Source organism: Petaurus breviceps, unplaced genomic scaffold (genome assembly GCF_028583685.1).
Source record: "Petaurus breviceps papuanus isolate PSGF00001 unplaced genomic scaffold, PetGlider_PUasm1.0 180, whole genome shotgun sequence".
NCBI classification, from domain to species: domain Eukaryota; kingdom Metazoa; phylum Chordata; class Mammalia; order Diprotodontia; family Petauridae; genus Petaurus; species Petaurus breviceps.
Genome location: NW_027185782.1, coordinates 6,714,336 through 6,728,892, shown reverse-complemented (window position 1 = coordinate 6,728,892; position 14,557 = coordinate 6,714,336).

The window sequence follows — 14,557 nt, the reverse complement described above, 5'->3', positions numbered from 1 at the left end:
GAAAGAACAATAATTTTCTCACAAATGGATACTAATAGAGACAAAAGGAAGTAACAAGAGAATATCGAACCTGTCCCAATTCCTTAGCATAATAACTGAAAGTATACATCTACGGATGTATCAGCTCAGGTATTCCCTAATATTATCCCCTTCTATTCCTCAAATTCAGCGGTTCTTAATCTGGAATCTCTGAAATTTAAAAAAAAAAACCTATTTCAGCATAGTTGATTTCTTTTGTAAACTTATGTATTTTATTTTATTATTGGGGGGAGAGGGGGCAGGGTTAAATGACTTGCCCAAGGTCATACTAGCAAATGTCTGAGGCTGGATTTGAATTCAGGTCTTCCTGACTCCAGTGCCGGTACTCTATCTGTTGCACCACCTGCCCCTATGTATTTTATTTTCTAGATTTAAAAATGTTATTTTGAGAAAGAACCTAAAGAATTCACCAGACTGATTGCTGAAATGGTCCATTACACACACAAAAAGTTTGAGAACTCTGCTCTAATGCCTTTCTTTTTATAAGGAAATATCTTTTCTGACACAGTCTCTACCACCCACACTGCTCTGCCCTGTACACACATCAGGAAGGAATTCCTTCAATATATATTTCAAACTTATCTATAGAAAAGATCTCTCCACACCTCTCCACACCTCAATAAAGTGTCTTCAAAGTCTCTCTTCCTGTAATGTTCTGCACACTTTCCCACAACTCAAAAAAAATCCAAACAAAACCATTAACTTTTAGTTAATCCTGATGATGGAAAGCCTCTCTCATTTGAGCTAGTTTAGTGCTTGGATGACGGACATGCTGTCCATGGTCAGGACAATCTTAAAAACCCTGCCAGACCTTGGGCTTCATTGGCTCACACTGGCCACTGAGTTCCCTTCCAGCCTGAGATCCAAGATCCCATATCAGAATAATACAAAGAAAGATTATCCCTTTCAGGGTGGTACAGAGCCTTTAAGAGTCTGGGTTATCTCTACCACCCACCCCCTCACCCTCCAATGAGGCATCAAAAAAGGATGTCACTGAGGGATAAAGAAATTAAAAGGATGGAGTGTGAGGAAGGGACAAACAGAATCATACAACCCCCTCCAACATTGACTATTCCTTTTTTTGTCATCTTTGCCAATTTTCTGAGTGAAATGAAACCTGAATTTTTTAAATTTGTAATTCCCTTAATATTAGTGACATAGAATAATACTTCATATAGTTATTAATAGTTTGCAATTTTCTTTTTGAGAACTGTTTACTCATAGCCTTTAACCACTTATCCATTGGGAAATGGTCTTTGGTTATACATACATACATATATTTGAATTCATTTCCTATAGATTTTGTATATCAGACCTTTGTCGGAGATAAGTGATACAAAGATTTCCCCCTTTTTATACTAGTTGCATTAATTGTGTTTGTGTAAAAGCTTTTCAATCTCATGTGATCAAAATTTTGTATTTTATCTTTTGTGATTTCGGTTGTCCCTGTTCGGGTTAAAAATCTCCCACTAAGCACTGCTGCAAAAAAAAAAAAATGTATCTAACTGATCTGATTCTTTTGCCATTTTTTCTAATGGAATGACTTTTAATATTCAAGACCAATATCCATCTCAAATGCAATATATCACATGTGTAAGAAGGTTGTTTAAATCTAGTTTCTGCCAAACTGTTTTTTAGTTTCTCAGCAATACTTGTCAAATAAGGAATTCTTCCCCAAGTAATTTATGTTCTCTAGTTTTCCTTGATCACTGGGTTGTTGAGCTAAATAATTTCTAATTCTTCCTTATATAGTCTGTTCCCATAATCTGTTTTTCTTTTTTATTAACCAATATTAAATAATTTCAATGATTTCTGTTTTATATTATAATTTAAGATCTGGAGGTAAAAACTATTCCCCCTTCATTCCTTTTTTCATTATTTCCTTTAAGATTTTAGATTTAAGATTCTTTTAAGATTCTAGATCTTCTATCCTTCCAAATGAATTTTGTTTTTGTCTAGCTCTGCAAATTATCCCCTTGGGAGTTCAACTGGCATAGTACTATATCTGTAAATTAATATAAGTAGCATTATCATTATTTTTATTATCCCATGTGGAAGAAGGTATATGCCTGAGGTGGAATACAGGGAACTCATGATAGTTTTAGTCTGAGGGAATCTTATTAAGTGAGAGCTCACCTTTTCTGAGAAAGCATTGTACCTTTATGTACTATCCATAAGAAAAGGGATTTGTGAATTTCTACAGGAAGAAGATTCCAAGAGTGAAGAGAATGAGATAAAGCCACAGATGAGGTGGTACAATCTTCAGGAAGGATACAATCATGGTAAGGGCAGAGAGATGGTTGGTTTGGCTGGATCACAAAAAAAGAGGGAGAGTAATGTCTAGCAAAGCTTGGGAAAATAGGTAGGAGCCTGTTTTTAAGAGCTTTGAAAGCTAAATAGAATTTATATTTGAGGGATGGCTAGGTGGCACAGTGAGTAAAGCACCGGCCCCGGAGTCAGGAGAACCCGAGTTTGGTTCCAGACTCAGACACTTAAAACACCCACACAAAAAAACTAGCCGTGTAACCTCGGGCAAGTTACTTAACCCCAATTGCCCTCCAAAAAGGCAAAGTAATAATAATAATAATAATTTATATCTGATCTTAGAGGCATCAGGGAGTTACTGGCATCAGTTGAGTAGGGAGGTGACCTAGTGAGATCTGCACTTAAGGAAAATCACTTTGGCAGCAGTGTGTAAGATGAACTGTAGCAGTGACTAGAGGCAAGGAGAGCTATCAGGAAGCTACTGCAATCATCTAGATGGGAAGTAATGAGAGGTTAAATTAAGACAGTAGTTGCATGAGTAGAAAGAAGCGATTAGATGTGAGTGATGCTGTGAAGGTAGAACCTACAAGTTTTGACTACTGATAGATGAGGAGAATGAAGAGTCGAGGACAATTCCAAAAAGACAAACTTGGGAAACTGAAAGGCTAATGGTTTCTTTGACAGAAAGAGGGAAGTTTGGAAGAAGTCAGGGTTTGGAGATAATGACAATGAATTCAGTTTTGGAATTGTTTAGCTTGAGATATATCTTGCATATCCAGTTTGAAATGCCCAATAAACACTAGGAGTAAGGGACTGAAGTTCAGAGGAGCTACAGTGGCTGGATATATAGACCTGAGTCCAAAGCCAATAATTGAACCCAGAGGGGATAGTGAAGTTACTAAGAAAGAAAATGTAGAGAGATAAGAGAGGAACCTTAGGGTATACCCACAGTTAGAAGGCATGTAGGAATGATGAGCCAGCCAATGAGATGGAGGAATGGTCAGAGAGGTAGAAAGAAAACCAGAATAGAGTAATACAACTAAAACCCAAAGAAGAGAGTATCCAAGAAGAGAAAGTACTCAATACTGACAAAAGCAGGCAAGTCAAGAAGAATGAGGACTGAGAAAAGACAATCAGATTTGGCAATTAAGAGATCACAGGTGTCTTTGGAGAAAGCAATTTTGATGGAGTGATGCAGTCAGGAAAGAAGTCACAAAAGGATGAAGAGGAAGAGGAAGCAGAAAGTCAATGAGTTAATCAATAAACATTTATTAGGTACCTTTGTGCCACACAGGGCAGCTAGATAGTGCAGTGGATAGAGTCCTGGGCCTGGAGTTAGGAAGGCCTGAATTTTACATTCTGACTCAGACACTTAATTAACTGTATGGCCCTGGGCAAATCACTTAACCTTGTTTGCTTCAGTTTCTTCATCTGTAAAATGAACTGGAAAAGGAAATGGCAGAACACTCCAGGATCTTTACCAAGAAACCCCTAAATGGGATCACAAAGAATCAGAAACTACTGAAAAATTACTAGACTGACTGGTGTGCCATACAGTATGGCAATTGATGAAGTTACAAAGAAAGGCAAAAGATAGTCCCTGCTTTCAGGAAGTTTTCCTGGGAAACTACATGGAAACAACTATGAACAATCAAGATATATATGGGATAAACTGGAGATAATTGACAGAGGGAAGACACTAGGGAAGGCTTCTGAAAGATGAGATTTTAGTCAGGACTTGAAGAAAGTCAGGGAAACCAAAAGGCAGGTGATGAGGGAGAGAATTGTAGGCTTGGGGAGCTGTCAGTGAAAATGGTCAGTGTCAAGAAATGGAGTTTCTTGAATATGGAGTAACAAGGAAGCCAATGTTACTGGACCACAGACTACTTTGGAGCTGGGGAAGGGGGGATGGGCAGTGCAGGAAGTAAGGTTTAAGAAGATTGGAAAGGTACAAAGAGATCAGATTATGAAGGGTTTTGATACCACACAGAGGATTTTATGTTTGATCATGGAGGTGTTAGGGAGCCACTGTAAAGGAAGGTGGTGGTGATGAGATGATCAGACCTGTGTTTACAAAGATCTATCTTTTTAACAGCTGAGTGCAGTATGTACTAGAACACGAAAAATCTGAAGCAGGGAAATCAACCAGCAGCCAATAGTCTGGGCATGAGATATGAGGACCTGGACCAGGGTGGTTGTGGTGTCAGAGGAGAGAAGGGGACATTTATGAGAGATGATATGAAGGAAAAATCAACAGGGCTTATCGACAGATTAGTTATGGGAGGAAGGAACAGGGTGAGAGATAGCAAGGAATTCAAGATGGCACCTAGATTGTGAGCCTTAGTGATTGGGAGGACGTTAGGAAGTAAGGAGGGTTGGGCGGGGGGAGGTTTGAAGATAATGAATTCAGTTTTGCATACACTGACATTTGGACACATTGGACACATAAGATGTCCATGGGACATGCAGCTTGAGATATCTAATAGGGAGCTGGAGACTTGAGATTGAATGTCAGTGGAAGAAATTAGAGCTGGATGAAAGCAGATTTAAGAATCATCAACATAGAGATAATAATGGAATATATGGGTGCTGATGAGATCAGCACCTGAAATAGTATAGAGGGAGATGAGAAAAGAAGGTACAGGGGAGAGCCCTGAGGGATCTCCACAGTTAGTGAGCATGTCCTGCATGGAGATCCAGCAAAGAAGGCTGAGAAGGCGCAATCAAATAGGCAGGAGGGGAAATAGGACAAAGTAATGCCAGGAGAACCTAAGTAGAAGAAAGTATCAAAACAAAGAGGGTGATCAACAGTGTCAAATGCTGCAGAAAGGTCAAGGAGAATGAGAATTGAGAGGAGTCTGATGGAATTTGCAATTAAGAGATCATTGACAACTGGAGAGAGCAGTTTCAGTTGAATAATGAGGATGGAAGCCAGACTGCAGAGAGTTAAGAAGAAAGGAGAGAAAAGGAAATGGAAGCAATTGTTGTAGATGACCTTCTCAAGGAGTTTAGCCTACAAATGGGAGGAGAGATATGGAATTGGCTCGCCAGCTGACAGAGGTAGATGGATCGAATGACAGTTTAATGGACAGGAAAGAAAGATGGGAAAGCTTGTGGGTAGTAAGGGAGCAGCAAGTAGACAGGGAATGATTGAATATAAGTGAAAGAGTGAGGAGATAGAGGGAGCAAACTGCTTGAGAAGACAGGATGGAATGTGTTCATTTGTGCTTGTAGAGGTCTGCCTTAGCAGGTGCCTCTTCATGTGAGATTCGGATAAAGGCAAAGGTTAATTAATGAAAGAAGGCATCTCAGAGGTGTGAAATGAGTAGAAAGGGAGAAGAGGAAGCTCTCAGTGAATAGTTCCTTTTTTTCCCCAGTAAAATATGAGGCAAGATTCTCAGCAGAGAGGGTGGGAGAAGGGAAGCTATGAGAGGTTTGAGAAGGGATGAAAGGGGTTGGAAAAGATGTTGTGGTGAGTAGAATAGTGAGTCAATTAGGGGGGTATGAAAGCATTGTCTTGCTTCAGTAATGCAGTTGAGATTAAGTACCATAAATTTGTAGTGGACCCACTAAACACAGTTTCATTATCTTCTCCAGTTTGAATTATCAGCAAGTGATTAGGCCCAAAGGTAGTAGAGAGAGGAATGATCCCAAGGCTGAAGCTTGACAAGGTAAGACTGGTGATATGACAAGGGGGCAAGGGATGCAAGAGAAGAAAAGCTAGTGACATATAGAATGCAGCTAGCTTTTTCAAGAACTTTGAGAAACAGAGAGAATAATTGCCTGAGGTAGATATGGCATAATGAAGGTCGGTTTATTTTGGTTTTTAAATATAAGGTAGACTTGGGCATGTTTGAAGGCAGTAGGAAAAGAACCAGCAGTTAGGGCAAAGTTGAAAATATGAGAAAGAGTGGAGATGATTCAGTTTGCAATATGCTGAAGAAGATGGGAGAGGATGGGCTCAGGCACACACACAGAGAGGTTGGCTTTGGTCAGGAGAAGAGTTACCTCATTGTCAGAGACTGGGAGAAAGGAGGAAGAGAACAGGACATGATGTCAATGGGTCTTGAGCTGAAGAAAACAAAAGACAGAGCTCATATCAAAAGACTCCATTTTCTCAGTACAAATATCTTGACAAAGTACACTTATTTATGCTAAACAACAAAAACCTTTAGAAAGCACAGGCATAAATAAAGTGTCTTTCTTAATATGATAAAAAAAAGTATCTATCTAAAAGGAAAAGCAAGCATTATATGTAGCAAGGGATCACTAAGCTTACACAACCATAAAGGAGGAAAGTAACCCCCACTATTACTTAACATAGTTCAGGAACACAAACAATAGCAATGACAAGGGAAAGACATGGAAGGTATAAAGACAGGCAAAGTAAAGACAAAACTATCCTATTATCTGAAGATATGATGATTTGCTTTGAAAGTCTAGATAATCAACAAAGACACTAATTGAGAAAATCACTTTATTAAACAAAAAAAAAGAATACAAAGCAAACCAATGAAAATTAATTTTTCTACATAGCAATAACAAACTCAGTGGGAAGTAATAGAAATGAAAGTTCCACTCAAAAATAAAATGTAAAATCATCAATCTGGCCTTTCAATCTTGCCACACTCTGGCTCCTACTTTTTACTCTAATTTCATTTTATTCCCCTTCCCCTACGCTCTCTTCAAGTCAAATTTGCCTGCTAATTGTTCCCCATATATATCATTCTACCTCCCATCTTTGTACCCAGAAATCCCACTCCTTCCTCACTTTCATCTCATAGAGTTTCTTTCTAGTTCTCTTCAAAACATGGCTCAGGAGTTCCCAATTATGAGCACTCTAGTCCAGTCTAGTCTCTCTTAAAATTCCTTTGTATTACTTTTCTATAACCTCTGCATTCACTTGTGTCCATGTCTTAACCTCCAGTCAAATAATGCTGCTGTTTCAATTCTTAGGACTAACAGTATCTTGTGCATGGTTCATTTGTTGTTGACCTTTGTAATGAAAAAGGATCAAAATAACATCACTATGTTGGGGTCAATGTGCAGTGTGTCCGACTATGGCTTATCAAACCAATACAAGCTCAGGAGGCCCTAACCAGGTTGGAAACAAATAGTTCATATGAACATTTGGGCAGGAGATGTCTCAAAATTTGTGCATCTCACATTTCTTTTGAGCTACTGCAATTCTGCTTTGCTCATAGAGTACAGTGTCTTCTTTGACAGGGGCACACCATGGTGGGTAGTCCTGTGTCAGAGTCTCCCATGTCCCACAGTCAATTCCAAAGTTCTTCAGAGAGACCATAAGTATGTCCCCTTCTGACCTCCGCATGAGCATTTGCCTTATGTGAGTTCTCTGTTGTAAGGGTTATGGGATTTAAAGATCTTCCATGCCCCATTGGACTTGCTGATGTAGCAAGAAGGGGCGGAGCAAGAGGAAGTGGAAGCCAAGCTAGAGTTCCTGCGGTGCTAGCAGTGGCGGTGACGGCGGCAGCTCGAAGCCCTTTTTGAGTCAGCCAGAATTTCTGCTAAGGACTCCTGCTGAGGACTGCCAGGGGCCGGAGCTGCTGGGAGCACGCTTCCTGGACGCTGGGTGGTTGCTGTGAGTGGGGAGAGGAGGACCTTTGCCTGAGGTAGCCTGTTCTGTTTTAAAGGCTTGAGAATGTGAGTGCTTTCTACTTTATCTACCTGTACCAATTTCATAACTACTCTGTTGGCTTTCACTTTCTGGTTTTGGGACTCAGTCTTTTGGTATTTTAATAAATTTTCTAGCTTATTCCCCCATATGGCAAGCATGATATATTTTGTGATGGATAATTATATTAGCTTATCTGTAATTTCCATAGGCATTGTGAATATGGCATTGCTGATACATCTGTAAAATCATCTTTTAGGCAAACTACATTTGGCATTGGGACTATATGGCCAGCTCACCATAGTTGTGCTCTCTGTAGTAGAATTTGAATGCTTGGCAGTTCTGCTCAAGAAAAAACTTCAGTGTTGTAATGGGAAATGTAAATTTTTTAAGATCTTCCCTGCCCCTAGGCTAAAGTGCACCTGGAGCCTGGGGTGGGAGGCTTGTTTTTCAGTAGATACTTTTTGATTGGCCAGTGGGTCCAGAAGGTTGTTACATTCTCTGAGCCAGGAGAGGGCTATATAAACCCTGATTTGAGGCTTTGTTTTGGGGGCTCACTTTGAGAAGTGCTCTGTGATTTGATCAGATGAGACTCTGGGAAGCCATTGTTGAGAGATCCCCCCCCCCTTTGAAAAACCCAGATGTTGACTTGGTATGGATGTAATGGTTGAACAGTTTGGAAAACTGTCTACTGTCTCTTTCTTGATAATTCTGTCTGTATACTCTGAAGTTCGGGGTGCTGACCTTTTTCCCCTGAACTAGGTGAATGATACATATTTGATTAAAGTAAGCTTGTTAACCCACTTTGAGTTGCTTTCCTTTAACAAAGCAGATCTAAGAACCTGTGTTGGCAGCCACCCTGGGGACACTGGAGTGCTTGCTGCTACAAGTGTCCAGTACCTTATTTTTCCAGGCAATCTTCAGAATTTTCCTAAGAATTCAAATGGAAGTGATTCTGTTTCTTGACATGAAGCTGTTAAAATGTCCAGATTGCACAAGCATACAGCAATGAAGTCAATGCAACAACTCTATAGACTTTCAGTTTGGTAGGCAGCCTAATACCTCTCTTCTCTCAAACTTTCTTTTGGAGCCTCGCAAACACTGAGCTAACTCTGTTTTGTTTTGTTTTTTTGAGGGTAGTTGGGGTTAAGTAACTTACCCAAGGTCACACCGCTAGTTTTTGTATGTGTGTGTGTGTGTGTTACTGAGCTAACTCTGGCAATGTATTTGTATCATCTATGTGTGTATCCCTGGAAAGTACAACTGCCAAGGTAAGTGAACTTATCCACAGCATTTAAAATTTCCCCATTTGCTGTAACCAATGGTTCTATGGATGGATGGTGAACTGCTGAAGAACTTTTGTTTCCTTGGTGTTAATTGTCAAGCCAAATTTAGTACAAACAGCAGAGGATCAATCCATCTCAGTCTCAGAAGCCGCTCTGAGTGCACAATCATCTGCTTACAAAAAGTGGTGCACCAACTCTCCCTCCACTTTAGTCTTGGCCAGAACATTCACAAACATCGAGATTGGGCTGATGAAAATTATGGGGAAATCCAGAAGCTACTGATGAGGTATGGGCTCTGGGAGCCCCCTTGACCTCTCCTTGAGTCCTTGAGGTACAGGCTCTGGAAGCTTCCCTTGGACTCTTGATTAAATCATCCCATTTGATGAGGCATTTGCATGAGGCAATAAGCCTTACATTGTGGCTGAGACCAAGTCTCTGTTACTAGACTTCCCACCTTAGACCTATCAAAGTGTGGAACCACCCCAGAACTGGCCTAGCCCACCTTTGTCTGTAGCCTCCAGCTATTTCCCACCCTTAATCACTCATTGACCTCATTGACTCCTCCTTAAGACCCTCCCCAAACTCCTCCTCTAGAGCCTGTGCCCCAAGGACTCAAGGAGAGGTCAAGGGGGCTCCCAGAGCCCATACCTCATCACTACTAAATGAAAAAACAAGAGCTCCATGGGGTTTACCAGCAGGATAGTTCATCCACCTCTAAGAAGGCAGCATTTAACTCCATCAAAAGTAAAGTGCAAAGGAAGCTTAGAGATATGAAGGATTCTTGATTCAGTAAGAAGGCAGATGAAATCCAGTTTTGTGCCAATAGTAACAATCCAGAGCACTTCTATGATGCTCTGAAGGTTGAAAGTAGTGGGGTTATTTATGGGTCAAAGACCTATGTTGCATCTCAACTATTCAGGCTGATGGAGTCACACTAATAAGTGATAAGGACACAGTCCTGGAGAGATGGGCTGAACACTTCCATAGTGTTCTCAATAGACTGAATCATCAACCAGTGCTGAAACCATTGACCATTTACATCAGGTTGAAGTCGATCCTCCTATACCCAAATTCTAGCCGAACAAGAGCTCTTGCATATGGTAGGTTCTTATTACACGTTTGGGTTTTTTTTTTTAATTATCATTCCTATGTTGTGGATGAACAAAATGAAGCAAGGGAGTACACCTGGTCCTAGGCAGAACTTGGTTAAGAAGTTCTGTAAGGAACTCCAGGATAGAATAAAACTCTCAACCTTTACCACTCTCCCTACCTTGAAGCTCAAGGGCTCTTACTATCTATGTCTTTGAGACATCACAACTGCCTATCACAGAATCAACAAATATAAGAACTAGAAGACCCAATAGACACAATCTAGTCCAATGCCCCCAATTTTTCAGAGGAGAAAGAGGCCCAGAGAGGGAAAGGAATTTGCCCAAAGTCACACAGACTGTTAGCATCAGAACTGGGACTAAACCCAAGTCTTCTGACTTCGAATTGACAGATCTTGGTACTATGCCCTGGTGCCCCTTGTCCTAACAGAACATTGGCTGGGTGCTCCAGCCTCAGGCAGAAATCCAAGCCCTTGCTTGGTAGGAACTCTCTCTTGGTTTTCTAATTTGTCTGATCATTCATTCTCTTGCTAGGTCATCATCACATCATGACCTCCATCAAATTAAAAAAACAAAAACAACATACTCTGCATTTTTGGCCCAAGTCTGACAGAATTAATTTATTAATTAAAGGGAGAGGTTCAGAGTTTTTTCATGCCTTTGAAAATCTCTTCTGATTTCATGAAGAGAAAGTAGGGAGATCTAGTCAACAAACAGTGCCCTTAATCAAAACAGGAAAAAAAACAAACAAACCTAAATTCTTATCCTAACTCTGCTCCTGTAAAATGTACAATTCTGAGATGACTCAACCCAAGTCTCAATTTCTCCAGTTCTAAAATAAACCATTTCTTGCCCATAAAAAAGAAAAAATCTCTCACAGTGATGGGATTTAGGCTCTGGGGACCCCCTTGAATCTTCCCACTTGATGAGGCTTTTGCCTAAGGCCATAAGCCTTCCATTATACGGGTAGCTAGGCCCAAATTTCTGTTACTCTTAACCTAGCCTAGCCCTCCATTGTCCAGTTACTATACCCAAATCTGTTAGCCTTAAACTACCTTAACCCTCCATTGTCTGTCAACACTAGGTAGATTTCAGCTATTTCCTACCCTTAATCCCATTCCTGGAGTCTGACCTCAGTTCCTCACTATCCTCCTTAGACTCCTCCTCTAGACCACCCTAGATCCCTCCCACAATCTTTCTGTATATAGGATCCATCTTGCCTCTATGAAGGGACTCAGATTCAATCTAGAGGAGATTCAATCTGACCCACTTGTCAACACAAGTGTCACAAATACTTAGGCTCCTTAAGAGTCTACCCATTATGGTGAATCTTTACTAAACTTTGTTTTACTTTGGCTGAGAGAAGGCTTGAGTTGAATTCATTCAGCATGAACCAGTGTGTTGGTATTTTGGGGTCTCAAGCACTCCTAAACCCCCAAACCTCAACAACAGAAGTCATTTTAGAGTTACAATTTTGGGATTCTTGAAAATAAAATTTCAGTCAGAATTAAGCAAGGGTTCAGACATGAGTTTATAATCTCAAAACAACAGCCACTTAAAACTTTGGGGAATCATTTTATTAAAACCACTTAAGCTTTCTTTGAGGGCTCCCCCTCCAAGCATGCTCCTTTCCACTGGGTCAAAGGTGAATTCTATGAAGACTTCTTCCTTCTCTTGGTCTGATCTTTACCTAAATCCAGTCAAGGTCATTACCCTAAGCAGGCCTTCTAGGTCCTTGGGTTTGGCTTTTTGACTGAGTCCAAGTTTTACATAATAAATCCTTTTGTTAAAGGGGATTTGTTTTGTGAAGTTTGGATTCAATCAAAGGGCCACTTGAGGACCTAGAGGGCCACATGTGGCCTTGAGGCAGAAGGTTCCCCACCCCTTCAAGTCTAATCCTTCAAGAAGGGATTGGAGAATACTCCTTAAGGCAATTAATGGAGAGCTTCTTACTCAGCACTTTATTTTTACCCTTAGGGAGTACAAAATTCCTACTCAACTTTTGCCCTGTTTAGATAGGGAAACAGAAAGGCTTTTGCTGGAGGAGGATATTTAATGCCAGGCATGGTTTTTCCTAGAAGTATGATTAAGTAATGGTGAGGTTTTCTTCATTGATGTAAGTCTGGAGAAAACATCAGACTGGAAAAATAGGCATTTCTTAATATATTTTTTCAAAAATACATTAATATGTTTTGTATTTACATTATAAATATATAGAGATTACTCTCACTCTTATGAGAGGTCTCTTGTAACAAAGCAAAACAGTTAAGTAAAACTAATAATACAGTTGATGAGGTATGGGCTCTGGGAGCCCCCTGGAGCTCTCCTTGAGTCCTTGAGGTACAGGATGTGGGAACTTCCCTGGGACTCTGTTAAATCATCCCATTTGATGAGGCAAATCTGTTACTAGACTTCCCATCCTTGAACTGGCCTAGCCCACCATTGTTTGTGGTCTCCAAGTGGCTAAGACCCCATCCTGTCTTCATGTTTGTGAGAGCACCATAGAATAGTGAGAGCTCCATAGAATGACCTAGCACAGACTTACTCTGTGTCTCATACAAGAGAACTTTTAATAAACTTTACTTTTCTTTAGCTGAGAAGACTTGAGTTTAATTCATTTGGTAGGACCCAGCATATTGGTATTTTGGGGTCTCCAGAGCAACCCTAACCCTCTTAGTGGGTACCCTCTTCACAGTCACCACATCTGAAAGGGATTTCACAACCTCTCTAAAAAAAATTAACATAAATCCTTTTTCTCTTCCTCCCACTTCCCACTCCACTGAGATAAAAAAAAAAATTTCTTGTAGCAAATATCCATAGCCAAGCAAAACAAATTCCTTTGATGGCTATAAGCAAATATATGCTCTCCTGTCTCACACAGCCAACTGTTTATGGAAGATTGCAAATTGGATGTCCTGCGGGCATCTAAAACTCAATGTCAGTCTAAAATGGAGCTCCTTAGACCCCCTCCTACCCCAAATCCACTCTCCTTCTTAACTCTCTCTTTCCATTGAAGGCTCTGGGAACCCCCTTGAATCTTCTCATTTGATGAGGCATTTGCCTGAGGCCATAAGCCTTTCATTGTGGCTCAGCCCAAACCTAGATTACTATCCTAGCCGTCCTTTGTCCAGCTACTTCCCACCCTTGTTCCTCCCAAAATATCAATACACCCTTAAACTAGCCTAGCCCTCCATTGTCTCATCTCCAGGTAGCCTCCAACTACTTCCCACCCTTAATCTCTCATAACTTCAGTCTGACCTCATTTGGCTCCTCCTGAAGACCCTCCCCAAACTCCTCCTCTAGACCACTCCTATATTCCTCCCACAACCTTTCTGTATATAAGATCCATCTTGCCTCTGTGAAGGTGCCAGAGAATGATCTAGCATGCGCTCACTCTGTGTCAGATGATTCTGGCCCACTTATCCAGTACAAGCATCACAGATACCAATTCTCCCATTATAGCGAATCTCTAAAAACTTTGCTTTTCTTTGGCTGAGAGGCTTGAGTTGAATTCATTCAGCAGAACCTGACATGGTATTTTGGGGTCTCGAGCACCCCTGACCTCAACATAGTCACCCAAGTTCACAATATCAGAGTCATACTCACCTCTTCATACTAACTTATTGTAATGGGAATCTGAAGATCTTCCCTGCCCCTTGGCCCTTTGATAGACTTAAGTGAATCTGAGAACCTTCCCTGATTTGAAAATATACTCTGCCCCCTAATAGGCTGAATGTGGACACATGGAGCCTGTGGCGGGAAGCTTGTTTTTTAGGAATGCCTGAAGAGGTTTCCCACTAAGAGGGTTAGGGTTGCTCTGGAGACCCCAAAATACCAACATGCTGGTCCTATGGAATGAATTTGACTCAAGTCTTCTCAGCCAAAGAAAAGTAAAGTTTATTAAAAGTTCGCTTGTATTAGACACAGTAAGTCTGTGCTAGGTCATTCTATGGTGTTCTCACAAACATGAAGACAGGATAGGGTCTTAGATACAGAAGATTGTGGGAGGAATCTAGGGGTGGTTGTAAGGGTTATGGGATTTAAAGATCTTCCATGCCCCATTGGACTTGCTGACGTAGCAGGAGGGGGCGGAGCAAGAGGAAGCGGAAGCCAAGCTAGAGTTCCTTCAGTGGCTAGCAGTGGCAGCAACGGAGGCAGCACGAAGCCCTTTTTGAGTCAGCCAGAATTTCTGCTAAGGACTCCTGCTGAGGACTGCCAGGGGC